This window comes from Cinclus cinclus, chromosome 2 (assembly GCF_963662255.1).
Source record: "Cinclus cinclus chromosome 2, bCinCin1.1, whole genome shotgun sequence".
NCBI classification, from domain to species: domain Eukaryota; kingdom Metazoa; phylum Chordata; class Aves; order Passeriformes; family Cinclidae; genus Cinclus; species Cinclus cinclus.
Window position 1 is genome coordinate 41,462,585 of NC_085047.1, and position 24,247 is coordinate 41,486,831.

Genomic DNA, 24,247 nt, shown 5'->3' on the forward strand with positions numbered 1-24,247 from the left:
CATATCGTCTGTCAAACTATTGCAATTGCCACTTGTTTTCCTTGGTGCAAATTACCCATTACTGAATATAAATAATGCCCTTGCAGAGTTATTCTGACCATGGTAGCAATCTTCATGCTGAATGCCAGATCGAGAGGAAATCATTAGATTAATGTTAATGTAAAAATGATGTAACATGAAATTGAACTCACAGTCCCACTGTTTACATTTCACACATTCATGAGGGTAAAAAACCTCTTTTCTTACTATATCTGCCAAGTCTATCTCTTACTGTGCTAAAAGGAAGAAAAAGAACAACCCTAGTTTTTTACAATTTATTTTTATATTGCAGGTTGAAATATCAGCTTTTCTGAACAATAACAACAAAAATTATAAAATGTTGAGAATCTCACCACTCAAGTGTTTTCCATGAACCTAAATTTTACATTATTCCCTTTAATTTTTTTTTTTGTGGCATAGCTTAGAGTAAGCATGAAATCAAACAATGAGGACTGCATAACTTCAGGAAACACTAGATGATTCAAACAATATATTTCTTTCATGCATTATTACAGGTAAAACCATATTTTGTGAGACAATAACTGTCCTCAAGTCATGATAACTTCCAGAATACACCTAATTGCAATGCAAAGATCAAATAGAAAGCAAAATCCAACCCGTAGTGTATATATTTATGTTATTTTTCACTTTGGGAGACAATATTTCCCTCTCTTTAAGTTTCTGCTTCGTGAATTTAAAGCGCGGCAAAAAATACCTATTGTTTTTGAAAAATAATTTTCAAACACAGAGACCCTGATATGACAGAAAAGCCAGGAAATAAGTTGGAAAATTTTGAAGATATGACTTTAAAATTTTAAATCCGTGATTCTGCTGAAAATAAATATTATTTTAGGTTGTCTAGAGAACACTGGCCATAACTGCATTCCCTTGTCCTCATATTTTTATGTAGAAGAGAGTTTTTAAAGTGGCTTAGATGAGGACCAAGAGGATTATGACAGAGATATAAACTAAATATGTTAAATTTCATTTCAAAGCAAACAAACACATGACAAAAACAAACCAACAAAAACAATTTTTTTAAAAGAAACTTTGGCCACAAGTTTGGGATTTTCCATTAAAGTTTTTGAGGGCATGGTGCCAATATGTTCAGTTTTGGGTGCCAGTATAGGAAAAACATTGATGAACTGGAGGGAGCTCAGGGGACACCATGGAGACTGTGGGGGCTGGAGCAATTTTCGAGTGAGGAGAGGGTAGGGAAGCTGGGCTGTGTCAGCCAGGAGCAGGATGGCTTTAGACAACACAACAACAACAACAACAACCCCCAGTAACGTATTGTGAGTAACCAAGATGTCAGATCCATGCTCTTTGTAAAAGACAATGGATACAAGTGTACCACACGAGTGTTTCAGAGTGGCTGTGCAGAGAAGATTGCTCCCTATGAGAAGTGCCAAGCCATGGCATAGATTGCCAAGGGAGGTAGGTAGTGCTGAGTCTCCATCGTTCAAGATTTTTGGGATACAACTGAATTCCAGCTGGTCCAAGCCCATAGCAAACCCTGCTGTGAGCAGGAACTTCCTGAGAACCCTTCCAGTCTCAGCTATACAGTGAGTTTACTGAGAAAACTGGTCTCTTTTCAAAGTATAGAGTATAAAGAAGTGGAGGAAAAATACTATAAATTAAATCAGTCAGGACAATTCTGGAAACAAAATGCAAATAAATTATGTAGGTATTTCCTGCCTGTCTTTATTAAGTCCACAGCCTCTGAAAGAATTTTATCTTAACAGATTTCAAGGCTTGTTTCCATATTCAATAAGAGAAAAGGTGGCTCCTTTCAAAGGTGTATGCAATAGCCCTGGGTGTGACCCTTATTCTATTCACATTAACAGCTCTCTGGAGCTATTCCTTTGCACAAGCATCTCCTGCTCTCATTAACCATTATGTCTGTGGAACTAATTGAACAAGAAGACTTATGGCCTTGTTCAAAGCTGAATTTATTTTTTTCTCACAAAATGGTGTAGTATCAACATCAAGAGTAATGTAATGTCAGTTGATTGATCTTTTCTGCAGAAGAAAGAATTGTGTGGGAATCTAAGGGAAAAAAAACAAACCCTCTCTCCTATTCTTATTCAATAAAGCTTGAAATGGAGCCTGAGGTAGAGCAGATGAATTTATGCTGCTGTTATCTGAAAGCAATGATTTCTATAAAGCTTACCATGAATAACAGGTGTTATTTGGAAGAGGGAACAGGAGGTGAAGTTTGATACAAGAATGCTAATTACTTTCAACAGTGTTCAACTATAAATATTTTTAGTCTCCCTCTTTATCATGAATAGAAAGGATTTGATAAATGTCATAAACATGTTACTCCGATAAATTGTCTATTTAGAACTCCAATCTCCACATTTTTTTTTCCACTCATCTTTTCTGTTTAGTTCAGAAAAAACTTCATCATAACATTGAATGTGCTGGGACCAACCACAATCATGGGATTGAATTCTTGATTCCACTTAGGACAACCTAAAAGTTAAGCTACATATCTAATTGTGTTGTCCAAATTCTTCTCAAACAATGATAGGTAGGGACAAGGTCATGGACCACTTCCCTGGGGAATTTTTTCCTGTGCTAAACCACCTTCTCAGTGAAGATATTTTCCAAATACTCAATCTGGATTTCCCCTGACACAGATTTAAGACATCTCTCACCTCCTATCACAGGGCAGCAGAGGAACACCTCCCTCATTAGCAAGTTGCAGGCAGCAGAGAGGTGACTCCTCAGTTTCCTCTAAGCTAAACAAACTTGTATCCTCAGCCTCTAATCCTAAATTACACCTTCTAGTCCTTTCTCCATCTTTCTTGATCTCTTTTGGATACAAATATTTTTGTCCCTGCATCATGGGGCCCAAAAGAGCACACATACTAGAGGTGAGGCTGTGCCAGCGCTGAGTGTAGTGGGGCAATGACTCCTTTGCAGCAGGGAGCTGTGCTGTGCCTAAAGCACCCCAGGATACTGACAGCTCCATTGGGTGCCAGGGCACGCTGTTTACTCGTGTTGAACTCACCATCAAACACATCCCCCAATTCTCTTCCTGCAGGACTGCACTCCAGCCACTTGTCCCCCAGTCTACATCCAGGATTATACTTTGCCAGGAGTAGAATCTCATATTTGTCCTTAATTAATGCCACTGAAAGTGTAGGCATGCTCACGTATAACCTCAAACACCTGTGTAAACACTTTGTGGTGCCATGTGCCAAAGAACTTTTTATCTGTTCCATCAAAAGGGTTTTTTTAGAAAACAGATCTCACCCAGCATCTTTTACAACAGTTCACCCCGCTGATTTTACTTTTCCTCATTTTACAGATCTAGCTTGTGTTAGCAGCTGAAAGACAAACAAAACACTTTAATGAAATGAAATGGAATACGGTTAGGAAATTATACCAAAAATATTGTATTTTATATGAAAGAATGATACATGAGGATTACCATTTTCTGTTATGCCATTCTACTTCAAACAGAGGAATGTGAGAAAAGCATTAGAGCTTCTGCAGGGAGGAGTTTTGGACTATTTTATTCAAGGAAGGCAAAAATGCAGGAGGATATGATGTACACATGAAAAGCTACAGGTAGGCTAGCAAAAGTGGTACAAATATTTCTAATTACCGTTTCAGATGATGAAAAAGAAAGAAACATTGCACTTAGTACAGCCCTCTGGGTTTTCCTTCCTGTCTTAATCTGGACTATAATTAACAGGAAGAATAGTTTCTGCTATCCAGAGATCTTTGTAGCAACAATTAAAAAAAATAAAATCTTAATGTTTATAAATAATTTAAAAATCACAGTTTCTACCAGATAATGGTAGCTGACAAGATTCAGGAAAAAAATAGATTTTCCAAATATGATAACACCAGACACCAATCTAGATAAGATCTGTGGTTTTATGTTGTCCATTAGATTCCTATGCCACTAAGCAATTTCAGAAAATTCCTGTTAGAGACAATTATAGGCTAATCACCACTAGGAAGAACTTCCTTTCTAACTCCTGCTTTATTTTACCTCCTGAGGAATTAAGATTCTCCTCCTTTCAGAAGCATTAATTCCTGATAGAATTCTTCTAATTCACATACATTCCCCAGCTTTGATTTCCTTTTATCTCTTGTCCTGTCTATATCCTGTGTTAATGAGCTCCACAGGCATGTCTTTGTTGAAAATACTTAGTTCCATTTGGATATTTTTTTCCATTTCATTGTCTGCCTCCTCATTTCTGATTTGTAGTATAAGACACCTTCCATTTCTTTGACAATATATTTTTTCACATATCTGCCTCACTAGCCTCAGAAAGCTAGCCATGAAAAGTCTTTAGATTTCAACTTTCAATCCTTATACTTCAACAGCTTTCATATTTGTGTGTAATTTTACACTCTTCACAAACAATGGGGAAGGCACTTTTAATGGGATCATATATGTTTGATTAGGATCATATCTCAGCTTATGACAAAGAATAACTAGAGTATTATTCTAAAACACATTCTCATTATTGTTTTATATGTATATGTATGTATATATGTGTATAAATGTATAAATTTCTTGCGTAATTTCATTATTTGGATGATTATCTCACATTTTCAAATGCAACTACGTCAGAAACTTATCAGTATATGTATTCACGTTCTAGCACAATGGGCCTATGCATGACTTAAAGTTCCCAAACACTCTGAAAATATTAATTACCTGTTGCTGTGATTGGTCCCAGATCTTCACACTGTTATATTAAAAATCTTAGAACATAATAAGATGTTATAAACTATCACAACTTTGCTGTACTGGAAAAGAAGACATGAAGAATTCTATTGTGAAAAAAAAGTGTGTCATTTTGTTGTAAAATCTTCAAGAAAGAGTAATAAAAAAAACAAGCAAGGGAAGTATATGCGAAAATATGGTTGATATTGATATTGCTTATTTCTGCACACTGAATTGCAAAAGACTTTCAGGAGCTGCTCCTCTTTGAAAAAAATATGACCTCCTGTAATACTTCCACAGTCAGATAGACCTTTAGTGAACTTCTGAGCAAATAATCATCATGTGAGTTGAAAGTGCCTAAGGTCAGTTTTAACTGAAGCACCAAATTTCTGTAGAATTTCAAGTGAGGTTAGAAGAATAAATTCAGAATACAAATATTGTAACTGACACCTCTCAGCTAATTCTTCTCTTTTGCTCCTTCCCCCCTCCTGCTCTTCTATCTTTCTCTTTATTCTTTTCCTTATTTTGAATATGCATATTTAGGTTGTATAGTGGCAGGTTTCCAGGCAAAGAAGAAACTCAAGGTGGAAAATTTATTCATCAATTAATTTCAGTAGGAATACTATATAGCACCCCTTCTTAAATTCAAAGGCAAGAAAGAGGTTATCTGTGAAAAGAAAAAGTAAAAATATGCTGAGCATGCCTCTCCATGTTAATTATCTTGGTTACAACTACAACCTTGCACATTTGTATGCTCACCTTGTCATTCTGTAGAATCTGAACCCCTAATATTGAACAGCAGGTGCAGGGGGAAAGTATAAAAGAAAGTTAAATCAAAGATAGGATTGAGGGTCTTGTAGTGATGGCACTAGGAAAACAGGAGATCCAAAGTCAGTTCTTGATTTTGCTCTGTGTGCACTGAAGAGCAAGTCTCATTTGCTTTTGCTACTCTATCTCCTTACCTATAAAACACTGATGATACCTTACTTTATTCAAACTTTTTTTTCTTTTAGTCAGCTTGTAGTTTAGTCTTTGAATTTTTTGGGGGGGAGAGAAAATGTGTCTTACTGGAGGCTTATGTGGAACCGAGCACAAAGGGACTTGTCAGCTGAGAATTTTCAGCTCTAGCAGAATACTGAAAAGCAATAACAGGCAAAGCAGAATAAAGATATTCTTACTTCAAGTATCAAGTACAGACAGGTATAATATCACTGAATTTAAATGGGCAACTGAAGGGAGAATAGCAATCAACACAACAGTAATCATTTATCTTTCAGAGAGCTTTAAAACAGAGAAAGTGACAGATAGATCTTACAGCTATTATATATTTCTGATTTCATTTCCTACATTTGAATGTCAGTGGTTAATGAATTGCATTTTGATTTTAGTTATGGGATGTACTTCATGTTTCCAAGTTTCTGATTTTCCTATATGTATCAGTGCATGTATATATGTATGTATACATACATACAAATTCATATAATATATACATGGTGTATCTACATCCATATTTAACACTGAAGAATATTTCTGTCTAGGAAAAGAGGCATTTCCTTTTAATTTCTAAATGAGGACACATTAGATGTGATGGGATTAAAGTGGTTGATCTGAATAGTCTGCCTTCAGTTTGCTGAATGTGTTGAAAGGTCAGCAAATTCATAACTGTATGTGAGCTTTACTTTTGAGGACTGTTAAATAATTTCAGTGGGACAAAGCTTTAGACTGACTCATTAAGAAAGAAAGACATGGTACATTAGAAGTAGCCTGGAAAATGCCAAATGCTGGTTTCTTTTATAGCTGATACAAGTTAAAAGACAGAAATAAATTATCCAGACCTTCCAGAAAAGGAGAAAATATGCTGGCACAGTACTGCTGCATGACAAATTGCTATTCAGTAGGCAGCTTGATGAGGACATTTTATAAGCAGCATAGGGTTAATAAAGTTTAAGTTTTCTATGGCTACAGCTACCTTTAAATTTTGTAAGGTACCTACAAGGTAATTTCAACATAAAAATAAATAGGTCTTATAAAAAGTATCTGTTAAAAATTTAATTCTGTGTTAAAGTTACTGACACAGAAATATGAAACTTTCATATGAAAGGAGTGTTTAAAGCTCGATTTTTCTCTAATTGAATATTTGTAATAAAGGAATGACTCTATTAATAAAATTAATGCTGATTTGGCAGCAATTTTCTGATTGCCCGCTTACTTGGCTTCTTTTTCTACTTCTTCTTCTGATATTAGGAACCTCAGGAGTATTTCTGAGGTAGACCCAAAACTGAGCACAGAGAAATTCCAGCTATTTCTAATCAGAAGTTAGCTCTGCTGTTGGGACTGACTTTGCAGTTTCCAGTTGTGAATTTTGATTAATTTTGGGTAGTCTCTTCAATGAATGCAGCTGATAATACCCTCATGATGTGAACAGTGGCCTACATGCTTATCCTGGAACATGAGAATTCCCTTTCATATCAAGTTCAGCCTGTTAAAATTTGTGTGAATAAACACAGGAGTAGCACTTACAGGAGGAAAAAAATACAAATCATAAAGCACTGAAAAGTTAATTAATTTTTGCATTGTTTTGTCTAAAGTAAAAAAAAAAAAAAAATACTACAGTACTCTTTCTGCTAAAGCCTCTATTGGGGTTTAAGTAGAGTTCTCAGTTTTTGTGTTGCACCTTGTTATCCTGAAGAAGATATCCTGAGTATTTGAATTGCTGACAGAAAATGAACTGCATGACCCCAAAGATCACCTGCCAATTGCTGTGTTGTTTTTTAAAAAAACCTTCCCAGTTTGGCCTCCATTTTTTGAGAAGATCTTGGGAAATCTCAGTGCAGACCTCTTTTAAGTACAATCCCCACTACTGTGCTGGGAATAATCCCCTATGCTCTGTACAGGCAGGCCCATAAAATCATGCCTTAGGCAAGTTAATCATCCAGGTCAAACCAAAACAAAACATTATATTTTTAATTTTTTTAAATTTTTTATAAAAAAATTAAGGACAAAATCAATATCTTTGATCTTTTGCAGGTTTTAATTTTTCAAGTTTTTGGTGGTTTTGTCCCCCTAATTTTATCAGTCCTGTAAACAGACATATTTGCAATGGGGTTTTTGTTGACAAATCTGATTTTCTCTAGAGCTTTTCTTCATCTCCAAAACTCTTCTATTTAGTTTACCAGGATGCAAAATTCTTCCTTAACCATCTTGAAATTCTCCTTCGGCTTCTCTTCCCACTTGCCTTAGTGTGTTTTTATACTAAAACTTTATAAAATATACTTTGTGATTAATATTGTAATGGCAATATAAATATATTTGCCCCATAATACTTTGATTTTAGTACTATTCTCAAAAACATCCATTTTAATGTTTAAAAACTGAAAGCTAGGCGCCCAGATGAAGTAGATTTTGCACTCTGATAAAACAAAAGTTACAGTACCCACCCTAGATCAGGTGGTATTCTGGACTCTCCTGTTTCAGTCCCAGGTCCCAAACCTCATTTGCCCCCTTTCTCCTGAATCATGGGATTTCAGCTCCTGGAGAGCCAGGAAGTACCTGGAAAGAGCATTAGCCAACTTCAACAAGCAAGAGAGAGACATATAAGGATTGCAGAGAATAACTGCAATAATTAAATAATTAAAAATAATAGAATAATTAAAATAGAATAATTGAAAAACCTGTGTAACAAACTTAGAGCATCAACACGCTTGGTGGAGCAGATGTTTTAATAAACTGCAGAAACAATCTCATCCCCTTTTGCAAGCTGGGTAGCACCTGGCTGAAAAGTTTCACAAGTGGAGAAATACTTGATGTGGCTCTATTCAGGTGTTACCCAGAGCTCTCCTGGATTGCGGAATTTGGCACTGTCGATGAGATTTTCAAATAGTGGCTTTGACAAGGTTACACTTTGAGATCCTGCTATTATGAAAATAAGTTTGCGTTGTGCTCTAGAAAGCTTTTTCTTTATCCAAAAATGTTGATCATTTCTTCCTATCTCACACAGAGAGCACTGAGTTGAAAAAGGATGATAGAAAGCCTAAAGAGAGTATGACAGTTTAACAGAAGCCTTGGAAGGAAGTCACAGGATAATTTAATAGTTGTTTTCTTTAACAGGCTTTGTAGAAAAATCTGCTATTTTATTTATATTTTAAACACTGAATGATCTTATTTTGCTGTCTTGAAAATCTGTGTTTGAGAACTGCCAAGCTTGAAATATTTCGAGGAGGAAAAGAATGTAGTTTATAATAAACCTCAAAACTCCAGTACATATCAATGATACTCAGTCTGGAAGATAAAACAAAGGTCCAAAAGTTATAATCTGTTGAGAAGTTAAATCTGTTAATCCTAAAATAACCAGTGGAAAGCTTCTATAAAAATTTTTATGAAGATTTCACAGGATGGCTCTGAGAACAGCTCTAACAGAAAAAAAGAAAAAAAAAAAACCAAAACAAGAAAGGGCTACATTCTCAAAAAATTTGGCAAATAATCCATTTTAGCATGCAGTGGCCACATGAGTTAAGTATAAAAAATCGACATGAGAACTAAATATGGTGTGTTTTTCCTTTCATCTGAAATCACTATAGATAGAAAATATTTGGCCATTGTGCAATGAGTAATGTGCTGGGCAGGTGGAAGGCAGAGAATTGCAGACAGGTGAGGAGGAGAAAGGAGGGATGACACTCTCCTATGATCCAAGGATCATCTGTAACATGGGAGACACATGTTCAGATCTTCAGAACAGAGGACTCAAACAAGAGATATGTATCCACATCTTAATCTCATAGCTCAAGCACTCAAATGCCTGCAGTTGTAAGCTCAGTTTGTCTTTTCCAAATGACCTCCAGTCTCTACACATTCTAAGACTTCAGGTCTGGAAATACTGTAAAAGAATGGTGGTTGGGTTTTAGAGTGGGGGTGAGTTTGTTTCCTTTTTAAATTTGATTTTTCAAAAATAGAGCAAAGGGACTTCTCTACCAAGAAGGTGAATAATGAAACTCCAGAAAGCCCCAAGCACCCAGTGGAAAAAAAAGGAAGTCATAAGCCAGGAAAAAGTTAAGATATACTGCTTAAGGTAATTACAATGGATAGAAATCATAGATACAGACAAGTTGTCTCAGCTATAGATACACTTTGTGCAGTACTACTCTGTTTCAGAACAATTGGTTTGTGCTAGGTTGAAAATGGAGCTTTTATCCCACAAAGGCTGTGGCACAGCTCCAGAGGGGAGGGAACAACAGAGAAATGCAAGAAGCAGGAGTGGGCTAAGGAGTGGAGTGGTGTAGAGCCAGAGCTGAGTGAGAACTAGAAATTGTTAAACAAAACCCAAATATCTTGCTAAAGTTTCACTCCAGCAATCAATTTAGGCACTGTCTGGAAATGGAAGGGGATCAGGACAGAGTGGGAGAGAGGAAGGAAGGAACAAAGGAAGGAAAAAAGAAAGTCTTAATCTGTCTTTTCTGGGACCTTAGTGGAGTCCTTTCCACAGCAAACACTGCAGGGACATGACATTTACATACCAGATCAAAGATCAGGGCAGCATCCTATGTTAGAAAAGAACCAATTCTAAATGCTTTGTAGAAAGGCAACAGCAGATTAGATCATATCTCCAAAAGTCTCATTTACTCTCCACACATCTCTGTGGCAAAGCAATTTTCATCACTTGAAGCCAAGATCTTCCCCCAAAAATAGAGGTTAGAAACAAAGATGGGAAATACATTGGATTTTAATACTGAGATTACAACATGAAATTGAATCATCAGCAGCCTTTTTAAAAGAAAGCAGATAATTTAAAGAAAGTGCAAAATTATGTCAACAGTCAAAATTATGTCAAGAAAAATAAATAATTACAAAATTTATAACATGACTGAATTTACAGAATAAATTTATTATTCCCCAAAAAGGGATATATGTTTCTTTGTTACACCCAGTCCTGTGAGCAAGTGAAGTGGCCAACAATGTCCATGTCAGATCATTCTTTTTAAACTTTCTTTAATTTTCCATCATCCCATGGAGAGTTTATAGTCACGTCTTGGATGCTGGCTGCAGCCTAGTACACTACTGTTTTATACAAGCAGCCTGTGAAGGATCTCTCTGAAGATCCACTGTTGTTTCTCATTATATACTTTCCTCTAAATATGGTCTTATGTCTTTTAGAGTAAAAAAATTAACATTATCAAGTCCTGAAAAGCCTGATTTTAGAAAACTAAAATCAGAGATGTAATCAAAATACCTGTTAGTAAGAGCTTCTGTCCATTCTGCAAGGATGCAAAATCTGCTGGGCATTTTGACAACCATAGGATTGCTGCTAAACCTCTGTTTAGGCTTCTGACTAATAAATTTTCCAAGGAAAGGATGCTCAGAGAAACTCATTGACATTAATGCAATGCCTGATACCTTTAGAACAAAGGTGCTAGGTCAGCATAAAGTATCACTATTAACGTTTAATATTCCTTAGCTTCAGTGATGGAAGTGTTCCTTTCAGAACACTGGGTCCTTTGTACAATTATCCCCTGGGAGATATTAATCACAGATGTCCTTTGGATATTCAGCACATGTTGAGAAAAGCCATGCCTTTATCCATGAGCACACAGCCTTAAGACCACACATTGTACATTTTACTCATGGATGCAGGTGGTATCATGGCCTTGAAAACAACTCTTAGGGAAAGGGAATTTTCATCTGATAATAATGTTCCACTGCAGAAAAAAAATGCCATGAAAAAGAGCTGCAGGCCTATTTCCCGATTGTCTCCAATTGTCTCCTAAGTCTAGCTTCCACATAAAGTTGGGAAAGAGAGCAAGTTTTCAGATTCTGTATATTTTAAATAGCTGCTTTCTGACTTTTCTGTTCAGCTTTATATGAAAACTTCTTCATGGCCATTATCAATCTGGAAGAGAAACATGGCGGGAAAGGAAGAATATCTTGGTCATCTTTCACAGAAATTCCATACTTTAAATAAGTATGTTGTTTCACAAGAAAATGTGAGAGCTTTTTCTAACTTTTTTTTGTATTATGATGCCATTTTCTCACGCAAATTAAAATGCCATTACTCTCTGCAGTTCTCTAGATTCTCTGTTTTGGACTATTGCATCAAGTTTGTAGCATCAAATTTCTAGTTTCAAACATTTTCCAAGTCATAATGCATCTGGTTCTGCCCTATATCTTTGCATTTCTCCCTTCTTTACTGTATGTTAGAACTTCAAATTCTGCACTAACTGAGAACTGGAACAGAGGAAATATTATTCAATACCTGATTTTTAACTCAGTTTGATAAATAAATCAAATATTACAGATTGCATTCAGCTGGTTGAAAAGCAAGTAGGTTCACTGAGAATAGTCCTAGACTAATATTTTGTGCAACCATGAGGGTTAGGAATCATTTTTTACCTGACCTTCCTTCAAATGAGATGTTTCACAGACTCCTGTTTTGGCCCTCAGACTGATACACCTATCTGCAATCTCTTTTTTATTGATACACCTTTTGAGATATTTTGTGTGCATGAAATGTTGTTTTTTTAACAAAATAAATCAAACCCAATCTCAATTAGTGTCTCTGTCCTCACTTACAGTGCATGCACTTACAGTGCATTTTACCATAGAGATGGTAAAATGTCACAGGTTCTGTTAATGTTGAGGCTGCTAAAGAACCTCTGACATTATCCTATCAAGTTAAATAGGAGTAGGTAACTGTTTCCCATCCCCTGGAAAATTCTGTAATTTCAAAACCTTGAGTAGTATGAAGCGAATGATCCACAGACTTCAAAAAGTAATGGAAAATGAAAGCTCAGAATAAATCTACAAGTCCAGAATTTGGCATATCTCTATGTGCATAAGCATAGTTTGGGTAGGGATTCTACAGAACTCTTGAGGTGAAAGAAGAATCCTGGAACAAGTGGGGTTTTTTTCCTTTTTTTTTTTTTTCTTTTTGTGTTAAAAGCTGTCAGATTGAAACTAGCCAAAAAATACTAAGCAAATAAACAAAACCAAACTCAAATCCAAAATCAAATTAGGGCAAAAAGGGCTGCATTGCAAGCAATAAGGTTTTCTTTGTTTAAAATCCAAGACACAAAATGTACTTTTAATGCTTTAAGCTCTCCTTACAAAAGAAGCCATGCTGTAAGAGAGTTGATTTAGAGCATAAATCTTTCTGAAAAAGGCTTCTATTGCATGTGAAACAATTTCCTACCAATTCATATTTTGAGGGCAAACTGTAGGTGACCTGTGGAGTCTTAGTCAGCACCAGGACACTCAACACAGCAAGGACAAGTCAGCACCTGCAGTCCTCTCAGTCAGTGCTCCCTTTGGCCACTTCCAAACTGACCTGCAGCTGTAGGCTGGAGACTTTTTTCTTTCCCAAAGCATAGAGGTACAAGATTTGATAAACACCTATTTGACCTATATGCCTGATTCTTCCTCTCTATGAAAATCACGTTATGGGAGGAAGGGAGAAGAGGGCAACTACTGACAGGGCACTCCTGAAGCCCTGGTTTGTTATGTACAGTTTCTGTACTCCTGGAAAGAACTGTTTATATCTGGTGCCATAAATGCAGGCAGTGGGTACACATACACATACACATAGAGAAAAAAGTATTTTTCTTCTAAATCAAATCTTATGCCTGTGGTCCAAAGGTCAATACGAAATTAGTGTATTAAGTATTTTAGAAGGAATCATACAAGGAAAAAAGTCCAAAGAAACAAAGCAAAAGAGCAAATGGACCCATACAATAGGACAGATATCCAGAGATGTTGTGTGTAGCCTTCATCTTTGGACTTTTTCAAAACGTAGTTGGATATAGCCCTGGGCAGCCTGCACTAGAAGACCCTGTTTTGCACAAAGAACTGGTATGCATCCATTACCTGGAGCAGGAGCTTCATGTCCTCATTGCCTCATAGGATTGGGCCTTCTGATCTTTTTTTTTTTTTTACAGTTGTGTTTCTCAAAATAAATGCAGAACATGGATAGACTCATTTTCTTCCTCTACTTTCTCTACTGGTCATGGTAACTTCTTAGAAAGAAGCCCTTCTGGAAACCTGAATGGAAAATATATATGTTGTGCACAAGAAGCTACTATCAGTAAATCAAACCTGTTTTTTTGGGCAGAAAGCAGGATAATTTGAGAACCAATAATAGTTTCCCTTGGACAAGCAGGGGGAAAAAAAGAAAAAAGTTCTAACAGATGACTAACTAAAGGATTCTGGTTCTAAGCTCTCTTTGGAACCCATGACAGTCTTTCATAGAAGCAGAAGTCAAATAAAAGAATGCGGTTAAATGGCAAACTGACCCAAAGTCTGCCAAAAAAGACCAAATAAGGGGACCACTTACAGCTGACTCCACCTACCTGATTAGGATTAATTTAGGAGTCTTTGTGCTTGATTTCTTTCTTGGTTATTTGGGGGTTTTTATGCTCTGTTATTTACTTACTCATTAAGATAGTGATCAGTCCTTCTCCCAGAGATTTCTCTTGAATGATGTTGTTGAGTTTTCATCAAATATTTAATAAAGCCAAACCAGAGAAAACAGAATGTGCCAAATGTACATACTTCTTGCAGTTTATTCCAGAGGAAGAGTGGTACTGAGATGTGAGCATCAAGCTCCTATCTGTAATACACATTCCAAGTTTTCCCAAGACATCGGGCACTCATACAATACATAGAGACACATTCTGTCTCTGCAGTGTTTTGCTCATGCCATTATAAAGAAGGACTTGCTTTCACTACATTTCAGATAATTCCTCACAAACTTAGTCTCTTCCACAGTTCTCTCTCTAATTTGGAACAGTGAAGGACTTGTCACCCTTTCAGTTTTCCAGATAATTCCTTAAAAACTGTATGAAGTTCTCTAATCTGAGAAGATGAAAAATTATCCTAGTAATAATTACATGTTTTATCTCCTTGATACAATGGAGAAGGCAGTGACCTTCATCTCTTTTCATATCTTTGATCATTGAGCAAACAGTAAGGTCTGTCTCTCTTTACCCCTATAATGCTGGATGAATGCTACATGAATGCTACATGAATGAAATCTGAATTAAGTCCTAATATTGAAAACCTAATATTGAGTCCTGTAGAAAGCTAGAGCTCTTTCCTGGAAGTGCTGTAGAAATTATTCTCAATTGAAGTCAAGGGAAAAATAAGAAAAACTACTCAAATATAGGTTTCTTTTTACTTGTTAGCAGTAGGACAATTTCCTTGGCAACAGTCACTGGTGCTGAAATCAGCTGTCTTTCAGACAAATCATGCAAAGACTTCTGTAATGATTTAATGATTTTAGATAAGTAGCAGGATCAGTTCCAGCAGAAACACAGACTTTCAGCTTGTCCAGAGACTTGTGTTTGGATGTGAGCCTAGAAAACAGTTCTTCTCAGAGGGGACAGCTCTACTCTGTAGGATTTTGTCTTACTGGTGGGAAACAGAAGAGAGAAAGAACAAGACTCATTCCAGAAGCTTCCACTTGCTAGGCTGACCTTTTAACTGAAAATAAAAGATAAACAGCTGAATTGCTCCTGCCTTTTTCAACCAAGTAACAGATACTTTCAGTGTTTCAGAAGAGATGAGAACACCTAAATGGTGTTTCACAAGTTTAGTAAGTCTGATACTATACATGCTTCACAGTGGTGACAGATCTATTCTTGCTTTATTGTGTATATAAACTTTATAAGAAGCTCCTTTTGCCTCAGAAAGCAGTGGTGGATGATGATCACAATGTGTCTGCAAAATTACTGGAGAAAGAAGGAAGTGTCCAGGGAATTTTCCCAAATGGTGGAATTTCTTATTACTTATCCAATATATAGAGAGCTTAAGAAGATATAAAATTTAATTAACCCACAAATTTTGAGAATTGATTGAAATAGATATATATTTATATATGCTCTGTGAGTAACCAAAGACCAGGTAAAATATGTACACCAGTAAAGCTCTAAGGTGTGGAGTCACATAATCACACATTCACAGAATAAGCTGAGTTGGACCGTCCTCAAAGATCATCAAGCCCAATACCTTGACCTGCACAGCACCATCCCTAGGAGTCACAGCATGTGCCTGGGAGTGCTGTCCAAATGCTTTTTGACCTCCACTGGGCTTTCCTGAGGAGTTTGTTCCAGTGCTCAACCACCCTCTGGTCATTCCCTCAGGTCCTGTCACTGTCACCACAGAGCAGAGATCAGTGCCTGCCCCTCCTCTTCCCCTCATGAGGAAGCTCATGAGGAAGTTGTAACTGCAGTGAGCTCTCCCCTCAGTCTCCTCCAGGCTGAACAGACCAAGTGATCCCACCCACTCCTCATGCAGCTTCCCCTCAAGGCCTTTTATCATCTTCATCACCCTCCTTTGGACACTGTCTAACAATTTATTGTCTTTTTTACACTGCGTCACCAAGAACAGCCGCCAGCACTGGAGGTGAGGCTGCCCCAGCTCAGAGCAGAGCAGGACAATCCCCTCCCTTGCCCAGCTGTGATGATGTCCCTGATGCCCCCCAGGACAGGGCTGGCCCTCCTGGCTCCCAGGGCACTGCTGGATCATGTCCAACCCTCCCAGGGCACTGCTGGATCATGTCCAACCTGCCACTGACCAGGACCCCCAGGTCCCTTGCCATGGTGCTTCTTTCCAGCATCTCACTTCCTCACACTACACCCAGGGTTGTCCCATCCCAGATTCAGAAGCAGGCACCCATGTCACCTTATCTTGCTTCCACTAGGCATAATCTTTTTTTTTTTTTTTTCTTTATTTCCTAGACAAGATTCCTGTTCAGACAAGCTGGCCTTCTGCCTCATCTGCTTGACTTCCGACACTGGGGAATTACCTGCTCCTGTGACCTTAGGAGCTGATTAAGAAGTCACCAGCAGTGATGGATCCTGGTACCTGCAAAACCATTTTCCAATATGACCTTACTCAATAATACCACAAGCGGGCTGAAATCTGTTATCTTCATTTCCAGAGGTGAGATTTTCCTGGCACTTCTGTCAACAGAGATTTCAAACTCGATTGCATAACCATCTCTGTGGCCAAGATGTCCACCAGTCTCAACTTTGCCCACAAGATCTGTTGACAAGCACAAGGTCAACGTGGGCCTCTTTCTGAGTCAACTCTTTTAAGATCTATTCCATAAAGTTGTCATCCAGTTTTTTTAGGAATCTTCTGCCCCAGGCTGTGCCACCTGGGTGATGATCCAAGGTAATTTCTGGCAAGCTGAAGTCCCCCATAAGGACAAGGGCAGTTAACTTGGCAGTGTCCCTTAGTTCCTCAAAAAATCATTTGTCAGAGTCATTGTCCTGGCTAGGATGTCTATAGAAGATTCCCATGGTGATATCCATTATTTGTTTGCCCCTTGATTCTTATCCAGAGACTCTCAACTGTGCCATTGCCGCATGTGAGCTCCATACATTCTAACCCTTCTATTCCATACAGTTTCACCCTTCCACCTCTTCTTCCCTGCCTATCCCACTTGAAAGTGTGTATCTCTCCAACGGGGCACTCCTGTCACAGGGTTCATCCCACCAGGTTTCACTTATGCCAATGCTGTCAAATCTCTGGGACAGGGTCACAACTTTGGGCACCTCTTGTTTGTTCCTCATGCTGCAGGCATTACTGTAGAGACATTTCAGGTGTGCTACATTGTAGCCAACACCTCCTGAGACACAATGAGGAATCCCATTAATGTTCGTTTCCTCAAGTTTTGACACGTTGTCCCCTTGCTCATCACTGGCCAGCCTGGTTTTGTCCCTTTCCCTTTCCAAGCTGGTTTAAAACTCTGTCAACAAGTCCCACTAGCACTTCTGTGCCAGAACTCTTTTTCCCCTCTGCAACAGGTGAACCCATCAGGTGTCAGTAGTTGAGTAGATCATCCCATGGTCCACAACACCAAAATATTCTGCTGACAACAACCTCAGAGCCATGCATTGACCTGATTGATGGATCTCCCTATTCCTATCAATATTATTTCTTGTTACTGGAAGAACCAAGAAAATCACTTCCTGTGTTCTTGATCCCTCCACCAATTGTTCCAGGGCCCTGAAGTCTCTTTTGATTGCCCTTGGACTTCTCTTTGTTATTTAGTCATTGTCAGCTTGAACAACCAATAGCAATCAGAGTCTTAAAGGATGGAAGAAAATCTTTAGCCAAACCAGGCCATTTCCAACAGCAAAACAGCGTCACAGCCACACCACCATACTTTTCTTACAAGAGAATAAGTGGAATCAAGATGCTATGGGTAATAACGGGAAAACCTATCCATATGATAGCTACCCAGTTAACTGGGTTTTGTCAAGTGTTTCTCTCATTCTGAAGATTGCAAACTTACCAAATATACAGAAATACAAAAACAAATTAAAAGAATTCACAGTAATTTCAAAGGGATAAGTAAATCCCTGTGATAGCTTTGTTTGAAAATTGATACCTTGCATGGTTTTGCAGAAATCTGTCTGTACATGTTGCCTCATATCCATATATCCTATTTATTAGAAGAGTTAATAATCACATCCCCTACAGAAAGCCATAATCCTGCATTTGTGATTGCTCAATTATTTAACATCGTAACAAATCATATTATTACAATGTACTACAAATCTTAGTGAGAAATAAGTGGCAAGAGATAGGATTGCTTAAAGGAAGAAAGCAGTCTTTAATGACCAGTAGCAAGGAAGAAGAGGTATAAAACAGAGCTGAGAGAGTGTAGTTAGAGTTGTCACCTTTTTTCCCCAAGTGTCACTGATTCATTTTCTCTGTACAGTCCTCTGTAATTTACCTGTTTGTCTTGTTCTTAATCCCACAGAAGGCTGAGAGTCCTACCAGTTTTCCTGTTTTACCTCTTTTCCACTGATCTACAAGTGAGGGCAGCTAGCCTGATGGAAAAAACAAGTTCCTGCAGAACTGTTTGTTTGATGCTGTTTGTATAGGATTCATTATTTTGTGAATATTTTTACTTCTGAGAGTACTACTAAACAGGTATCAAATAGAATTCCTCTAAGTAAATGGTAAAATTCACTCTGACTTCAGTGAAGTCATACCTTCCTAACTATGGATTACAGTCTTTCATCCATTCAGAAAGATTAGTCTGAGATCACCATGTGAGCATCAAACCTTATCTTTCCCTGTGTCAGAATCCAACCTATTGATTTGAACAGAGGGGTGAGCAATGTCCTCTCAGACCTTTCTTGGTTGGGTGACTTAAAGAGCCAGAGGCTGTCCATGCACAAGTAGCAATTCTGCTTTGTGCAAATCTGAAGAATTTCTGTCCATTTTGTATAGATCAGCACAGAGCTTTAAAGTCATAAAATATCATATAAACCATAAATAGATAAATACCATAAAAATAATAAATAAAGTCATAAATATAATAAATAAAGTCATAAATATCATATACAGAGGCCCTAGTATACATATTAATTTGATTAAATAATCTAATTTCAGGTGTTCCCACAAAACATTCTGACACCATTACTTTCACATTAATATAAATCTAGAAGGCAAAGCATATCCTCAGTTTATTTAATACATGACAAATATTTTTTACCAGTTCGCATAAAGTCTCAGAGATTAAAATTTTAAAAAAATAACTGTAAAGATCAATGTATCAAAGAGAATGGTCCTATGTTAGGTACTTTACCTCATCTAGCCCTTTTCATGTGTGTCTTTTCAATTGTGTGGTGGCTCACAGGCTCAATGTCAGGTCTTTGTTGAGGCAACCACATTCTGCAGGTCCATTATTCTCAGGGGTTTTTTTTTTTTGTTTTAGTTTTCATTTTGCTTTATGAGAGCAGGACATTACCAAAAAGAACATTTTTGAAAACTGCTGAGTTTCAAGTTGTGCAAGTTGTTTTGTTTACTGAATCAATAAATAACACTAAGAAAATAAATAACAAAAGAAACCCCAACCAAAACAACATAAAACAAAACAGGAGAAACCCCAACCAAAACAGGACAAAAATCTGTTTAAAAAACAAGTCATATCTAGAAGGGAGAAAAAGGGGAATCAACTCAGCACATCTGCTTGAGGATAAACCAGTAAAATTTAATTCATTTTCATACAGCATCTTTCAAGCAAACCTCTCAAAACATTTTATTGCAAAAAATAAAATGACAAGATAACTTGTTACAGAAGAGCTTATTAGAACTCTCTCATAGACAGCAAATGAAGGAAACTGAGTGCAGCAATAGACTGGTTCAGGGAAAAAGAAGGATGCATATTTAAAGGAGGGGAAAAGTATTATCCTTGTACAATATAACAGAAAAAAAGAGATGAATAATAATAATACAAATGAATATGACATTGAGCACAATGATGGGGATGGGGATGAGGACAAGGATAAGGAAGTTTCTCCTTGTATAAAAACTTGCATCTATTATATTTATTTAGTAACTAAATTTCATGCTTTGCAGAATAGGTAAATTCATTTTGCAAATGGAAAAACCTAGACTAAAAAAAATACTCTGATAGGACTCTTCTAGGAACAGAGACAGCTTCCTACTCACAGCAGCTGGAGGATGAGAAAGGAGACTGCCATTAAATGCCAGGACAAGAATAAAAAAGCCTTCTGTGCTGCTTTTGGCATATCCAGTACTTTTCCATTTCTTGGTATAGCGGTGTATGGTACTTTTCAGCAGGACCATGAGTACTAGAACTCCAGTTTGAGTGCTTGAATTATTTATTGGAAGTACAATAAAAATTGTTAAAGCATTGGTCTGTCATCTCTGAAGATCACAAAACAAGCCTGTGTCAGGTACATGGATGTGACTCAGGAGCTGTCCCCAGTGCTAAGCTCCAGGTGCCTGGCAGATGACATCAGTTCAGAGAAGAAAAGGACATGAAGAAGGTCTGGGAAAGCCAACTCCCATCCAATTTTGTTCACACAATAGCATGCAAGAACTGTTTAATGATTTGACAGAAGATAGAAGTACTCGTATTCTCTGGGACTGAAAGCAAGGTGAAGGAATGCTGGTTTTAGAGGACTGTTTTCACAGAGAAGGGAAACAATAGAGAATTAAAATATGGAAAAGAAGATGAATGCAAAATATTAGAGTAGAGCATGATTCTTAAAAATTGTTTACATGCTAAATAATTTTTGACAGACACACCCAATATCTGTGCAAGCAGACAAGAGATTATCCTGGTGCCCGTGTATTGTCAGATTTTGGAGGACTGGTAGAGTACAGATTCTTCATTTTTAGTCAGTGTGTTTTCCCTGGCATTCAGCTTCCATGGTTTTACTCTATTTTTTTTTTTTTTCTCAAGCATTCATCTTGCTTTGTGCCATAAATAATGCATACATGGCTTCCCATCTAGCAATTTCTTGGCATCAGAGACATTCTTGCAGAAGTGTTAACTTCCACACATAGTTGTACATTTTGAAGAATATGGATATTTTCCTGTGATTGAGAAATATGGCAGTGCTGACAGGATATTCCCAGAACAGTGTATACATGGCAGGGTGCTTGGATCACACCTGCCAAGGAAACAGGCTCAGTGCCAGCACACTGTATACACTCCCAACTTACTGAACTAATATGAACCAGCATCCCCATCCTGCAGTTGGCAGCCCTGGGACAGTCTGATGCACCCAGTTACAACTCAGCTGCTTGCCCATATGCCACCTGTTATGTGACAGACCTATGGTGGCAGGAATGAGACTGAAGAGAACAGAGATGCATTGACATCCAAATATTGTCTTCAAATATATTAATATGTGAACACAAAAGCAGTGATTATAAAGAGTTCCTACTTCATTATATATGTTCTAGCTCTTTCTAAATTGTGTTCTTACTTTTTAGTATATATGCTTACTGGTAAATATAGATGATATAATAATTAGATTTATTATTTTATCTGTTTTATAGCTGTATTTAGTGTTCTTTTTGTATTATAGAAACCCCAACCGTAGATATTGTGAAATTTCACATTTTATTACACCATAATGTTTTCAGATACCAGAACAGATTGCAGCGATGTAGAATTCAAGGTAACATATTTCAGACTTTGTCACGTAAAGCCACTATTTTGCTTGTTAGAAATGTGTCATTAATTATATATTTGCAAAATTATGCTTTAAAAGTAGTAAAAATATTTTAGCATTCTACTTTTTTTTTTCTATAGTTTCCACTTGTAAGAATACATCACTGAATTTTAAAAATTGCATACTTTCTTCAGAAGGCATGTTTTAGACAGGTAGCAATTATTTTGATCCCTTCTCTCCATAAAATAGTATCAGAATAGTGAGGTTGTTTTTTATGTGCTATGTTTGTTTTATTTTTCAATTAACTCCAAGGTGACTTTAAATACGCTGTATAAACTTTCTTGTAGGCTACAAATTAGGATCCATAATGCCTTATGATTTCATAACAATTGTATATTCAGTAGTAATTTAATTGAAATGTCCTCTAGAAATGCCTACTACACCACGTGGTTTGTGTTACTAATCTGTGGGAACAGTAATAAAATAAACTCTCAGTGCCAATGAGAGTGAAAGTAAGTATCACTTAACATGGTCTACAGGCCACTGGCAGCAGGTATCACACTATTCCAAACCTCAGACTTATAGGCAATATCATGGCTAACCCCATCATTCCTCACAGAAGAATTTGGGAAAGGAAGCCTTGGCCAAAATACATTCAGATTCCCCAAAAGAAGGAAAATTTAATCTCCCAGATCCAGTTAGTATGTTTACTGGGCATCATGATGCTCTGTGCAATAGAATCTTTGTAGGTTGTCTGTAAAGGACAATTTCTGTTGTATTTTCTCATGTTCTTAGACACTCTGTGACAAGCCTTGTGCCTCAGTTGAAACTGAGCGTTCCTGCTCAAATTCTCAGGTTAATTTTCCTTTTCTGGATGTAGAAGTGAGGATTTTTGAACATTTGGGGTTGCTTAATCTGGAGAAAAGGAGGCTCAGGGGAGACCACTCTCTACAACTCTTTGAAAGGATGTTATAGACAGGTGGTGGCCAGTCTCTACTCTCAAGTAGCAAGAGACAGGGCAAGAGAAAGCAACTTCTATTTGCACCAGGGGAGGTTCAGACTGGATATTATGAGAAATTTCTTTCCTTAAAGAGTTATTAAAAACTGGGAAAAGTTGCCCAGAAGAGGTGGAGTCGCCATCCCTGGAGGAATTTAAAAGATGCGTAGGTCTGGCACCCAGGGACAAGATTTAGTAGCAGACTTGGTAGAGTTGGGTTAATGGTTGAACTCAATGATCTTAAATACCTTTTCCAAACTAAACTGTTCTGTGATTCTAGGCACTGGTCTCTAGGAAGGAAATTAGCTCTTAAAAGGAAGCATGTGCCTAACAGATTTTTGAAATTACATTGATTGGAAGTCCATGGCATCCTTTGACAATAAGTCATAAAGATAGCATGTGAAGGAGTGAAAAAGGGAAATAACTGCAAGTCTGTACATTGCATATCAAACTTAGAGATAATTACCCATCCATTTCCACATGTATCATCTAGTTGTACATTGTTTGAAGTTTAAACTCTTATTTCAGTTCCCTTCATATTCTGTGTGTATCATCTTCCATTCCCTGCAACTTTTGTTGTGGGGCTGGAATCTTATGACATCTGGATGCCCCTGCAGAATATTTTTTATAACAGATATATATAGAGCAGCATCTTCTGCAAGCCCCAGTATTGGCAGATGTTTCACCAACCACCATAAAGCCGTGTAACATTTAGCTGTCCTAAGTGCATGCTTGTCAAGTTTCACATTTTAAAATTAAATGTAGAGACTTGTTAGCATCGTTCATTGTCCTTCCAGGAGTACAAGTCAGGCGTATAAAGGCATACTGATAATATATAAATACCAGTAATTCAATATTAATTCTACTTTTCTCTTTGTGTTAGCACAGACCCTGCCTAACATTGACTTCAATCAGTCAGCTTGCTCTATTAGTACAAGGTGACCATTTGTGTAATGTAATGCCATGTTTAGCTTCCTTAATCACACACACCTAATTTTCCTGACATTGATTTTTCACTACAATTTTATCCATAGAAAGATTTATACAGCACATATGTCCTACATCTTTCTGCCCAAGAGATGATAACAAACATAGTTTAACTTAATTGAAATAATAGCACACTATTTACATTAGTGAAAAGAAGTATCCAGATCTCAAGGAGTCTCTTGGATCTGAGGTCTGAATGCAGGAATTGGCAGTCAGGCTTGCTAAATTGTAAATTCTCTCACATGAAGTCTAACGCTTCTGGGGAAACCTTTTAGCTCTTCTGTCATGACATTTCCCTCTGTAAATTTATTTACTGTATCTGTCTAACAGAAGTGTCAGGAGAATCGATCCTTGTGAAACTGTGGCTGGGATTTACTAAAAGAGAAAGGTTTGGAATTCCAAGTGTTTTGGTGTGATTGCCCTGTACTTTGGGTGGATAGGACAGTGTGTTACACAATCTCCCAATGTACACCAGAGCACCTTAGGAGCACCCACAGCCACTGAAGCCCCTTGTTCCTTCCCCAGTACAGAAGAGGGGACAGAAGAGCTATAAAATAAAATAAAATTCAATTATTATTGGCTTAACTCGATCTT